The sequence below is a fragment of the Engraulis encrasicolus genome, chromosome 11 (assembly GCF_034702125.1).
Source record: "Engraulis encrasicolus isolate BLACKSEA-1 chromosome 11, IST_EnEncr_1.0, whole genome shotgun sequence".
NCBI lineage: Eukaryota > Metazoa > Chordata > Actinopteri > Clupeiformes > Engraulidae > Engraulis > Engraulis encrasicolus.
Genome location: NC_085867.1, coordinates 142,964 through 146,991, shown reverse-complemented (window position 1 = coordinate 146,991; position 4,028 = coordinate 142,964). Strand labels below are relative to the sequence as shown.

The following is a 4,028-nucleotide window of genomic DNA, read 5'->3' as shown; positions in this document are numbered from 1 at the left end:
AAATGGAAGTCATCCTAATGAACAAAGAGGGAGGTCATCAGTGTAGAAATCAATGGCGTTTTTAGAATTTTCCTTATTATATGGCTATAGAAAGGCTGAAGCATCAGTTGAATCATTTCTTTGCTCTAATACATATGGAAGACACCATTTCACAGCTACAATGTCCAGAAAAAGTTTCAGAGAATTTTTTAGTGTGCATAAAGTTATATGTTTGAGACATGGTTTTGTCTATGTAAATTACCATATTCTTCTTCCACAGCATTTGCGGCTCCCCCATGCCCCCCTCCCATCCCCTTCTTAGAAGAGCCTTTAATATGTAAATGCCAGTGATCAGGTCGGGAGCTGCCCCAGTCAATTTCAAGTGGGGTGGGGTGGGGTGAGGTCAGGTGGGTGGGAGGGAGTGGGGGGTCGGCAGGCCTGTTTCTAGGATTTTGGGGTCTGTGTGTATGTTTTTTCACGCTGCCCAGTGGTGTTTTTCAGAATCACTAACCATTAAACCAGGGGTAGGGAACCTATGTCTCGAGGGCCCTTGAGGCCGTTTTATCCGGCCCCTGATATCATTATAATGTTTTGCAACTTCACATGAAATAGGCCTATGACATATTTTGCAGGCCTAAAGGAGTCTTAGAAATTACATTTCCAATGCAATTAAGTTATATTCAGGGGACCTAGAAAAGGTGGGGACTGTTTTAAAGGTGTCTACCTTTAAAGATGTCTATATGTCTATATAGGCCTAAAAGTGTCTATATAGGCCTAAATTTTATGGGGAAATCCTGATTTGTGTTCATAGCACGGCCCCCGGAGGATTTTCTGACCATGGTAGGAATTTGAAGTGGCCCCTCGAATTAAAAAGGTTCCCCACCCCTGCATTAAACCTTTCTACTAGCCACAGCTTTGCTGTCAGTACATTTTATTATGATACTATAAGCTCAGAAATTAAGTTGATCAAACAATTCGATCTGTGCTATAAACATTTAAATGAACCTACAGAATAGGCAATCAAAATAGAATCATCTGAATGATCTTTCTTGGACATACATTTTGAAGTGACCCTTCGAATTAAAAAGGTTCCTCAACTGCTTTTGAGGAAAAACATCAATGTGCTTGGCCACTCTGGTTTTTAAATGGTATTCTGAACTAAAGCAAGGATTGTTCAAGTTAAATTAGTTCTACACCAAGCCTTTAGGTGGCAGTAAAACTAATTGGCACAATGCGAATTCCACACACAAGCCACAAAGAAAGAAGCCATCAACCGCGGTCAACAACACCTTCCTGATTGAACAGAACCACGCGCTGTCTGTGTGGTTTCACTGTTACAAGTTTCTTGGCGATATGGGGGAAAAGTTCCTCACATACCAACGGAAAATGGGCTTCACATACATGTAAGTACATTTTACTCAACTGTGGTTTAAAGTTTCAGTACTCAAGAGCGATTGAATAGCTCCTCTGAACACAGATCCGCCATTGCTAAGTTGTAGCACAGCCGCTTTACATAGCTGGTAGCTCAAGTCCCCTCAATGTGACTACACTAGTTGCTGCTGTACGCTAGTAAATTCTGATGACTTGCGAGCATCGTAATGACAAAATGCTGTGGTGAAACAGTGAATGTGTTAAGTATACTTGTTGATGGTAAATTGTTTGACATTGCTCGTTCTCAGTTGCCTTTCCCCTGCCTAAAGATAGACAAAGGCTGCCGTTAGCATGCTATTGCGTTAGCTCATCAACTAGATGCTGGGCACTGCTCATTTTTCACGTCTGCCCGGCATTTCGCTGATGAACTAACGCTTAGACGCCTTGCCAATGTATTTTACAGCGGCAAAAATGCATCTAGGCGACGTTGGCAAGACTGGTGTGCCGTCTGGGTATGTTGGTTTTCGATTCCCTGATTGTCGCTCCCAACGCAGGACGCTCCCCGGTCGGCTCGCTCCCACTAGCCAGACTATCGATCCCACCGCCATATAACGGAGCTAGTTATCTTTTTGATGTTAGTTTTTTGTTTCTAACCTTAACCCTAACCCTAAACCTAACCCTAAATTGCTTGTATGTGGCAGTGTATGATAATACGTGAAATATAATCGGTGGGACTACACGTCCGGGAGTGATAGAAACACCTGGGACTACACGTCCGGGAGCGATCTCAGTTGGGAGTGTCCATCTATCTCCCTTGGTTTTCAGTGCTGGGCAGTAGCGAAGCGACTAGTTTAATTACATTCTCTAGTAGCTTGGTCGTAGCGTCACTACTATGTATCGAGTAGCTAACGTCCCTGTAGTTAAGCTATTTTTCCTCAAGTAGCGACGTAGTCTACAAAAGCTACAATTTGTCCCCCATCGATTTTACTCAATGATTTTTGTTTTACTTTCTCTATCCTGAAACCTAGGCAGTCACACAGGGGTTCCAAGACCCACCTGCGTAAAATGAAGTCAAAGGCGGGATACAATTTAGTTCCATGCTAATTTGAAACACCTTGCCCTTTCACCAAACCGACCGATTCTTCCTTGTTGCGTTCTATATTATGACAGCTAACCTTGAGTAGTTCTGGCGGCAGCTCTCAGTAACGCGAGCCCAATGTATCAGCGCGAGCTCAATGTCGACCAGAGTGGTCAAGTTAATAGAGCACGCCACCCCGAAATCAATGTGAAATACCCTGGCATTTGCAACAGTAGGCAACCTGTCCTTAAAATGTATGGGTCCTCAAAACAGCACTTGTTGCACAAATAAGTGTAGATGGCCTCTTCAAGAAATTGAAATTATGTATGGTCACTTTTTCTTATTGTTTCACGTGGAGGTCTACTGACCTTGTCTAAATAATGTAGGCTAGTTTATGTCCATGTATTATATTAGGACCCAAGGTTAATGGGTTATTCTATTTGTGTGTTTTCACAGGCTGCTGTCTCATAATATGGCGAAGACGAGTCACCTGAAGGCCTAACTCGCCATAGAAGACTGAAAGAATGTAAGATTAACTTCTTTGTGACCAATATGACTTGCTCATTGATACATTTGCTATGTCAATATGAGGTGCATGGCAAATTATTTAATTTATTTGTCTCGCTTCTAGGAGCTGTAGAAACAACAGGGTGTTCTTTTTCAGGGTATTCTTTTTTATAGAACTGGACAGGTCATTTATTCGTTCCCCTTGTTTTTTGAAGTGTCCTGCAGGATGCTGTGTCCTGCAATCCTGTGTGCTGTGCTACAGACGCGTGTGGAGGTCAACCCAAAATGGGCACAGTCTCACCACAGAAGAGTGAAAGAGGGTAAGCTTAACCTATAGCCTACGTCAGGGTCGGGGAACGTTTCTCATTCGAATGGCCACTTCAAATTCATCCGAGGGGCCGTAAAAGTCCTCCAAGGGCCGTACTATGAACACAAACCAGGATTTTCCCTTTCACTTTAGGCCTATATTGAAGGCAGCCACATTTAAACAAACACCACCTTCTTCAGGTTCCCTGAATATAACTTAATTGTTTTGCAAATGTATTTTCTAAGATTCCTTTACAAAATATGTCATATTTCATGTGAAGCTGAATAACATTAAAACTATGAAAAAGTAGAGGGCTGGAGGGCTGCGGCGTTCAAGTGGTAAAACTGGTGGTGGTTTGAAGGTGCTCTTTGGCCAAGACGTAGAAAATATCAAAAAAGGCAGGACGCCAAGGCACTCTTCTAAGATAAAACCGCTTTATTAACAAGGCTAGTTCATGTTTGAACTTAAATAATAAAAAATACTGCCACTGCCAACATGTTTCGGCCGCTACAGGGCCTTCATCAGGGCACAAGGTGAATCAAGCAGTGTGAATGTACCTGTACTATTTTTTCCTCTTACTTTCATATTTACCACGTATTTACTATGAATTGACAACTTTTACTCAAATCCATTTTTGTATGTGCCCTGACTAAAACTATCCTTAAACCTAACCTGTCAGAGGTGTAACAACAACCTGCTCTTAGCAGTGTGGCAGCAGTCTACTTGGATGCAGCGGGGAACATAGAACCCTTTTTTGAAAAAGCATTGTATGTTTCTGAGTTTTAT

The 4,028-nt window shown here is 42.3% G+C and overlaps 1 long non-coding RNA gene across 1 annotated transcript; it reads left to right on the top strand.

Moving 5' to 3' along the window:
* The first annotated feature begins 1,181 nt into the window (after positions 1 to 1,181).
* LOC134458711 (uncharacterized) lies at positions 1,182 to 3,299 on the top strand. Its single transcript, XR_010036597.1, has 3 exons — positions 1,182 to 1,382; positions 2,885 to 2,954; positions 3,151 to 3,299. It is a non-coding gene; the product is annotated as an uncharacterized LOC134458711 (long non-coding RNA).
* The last annotated feature ends 729 nt before the right edge of the window (positions 3,300 to 4,028 follow it).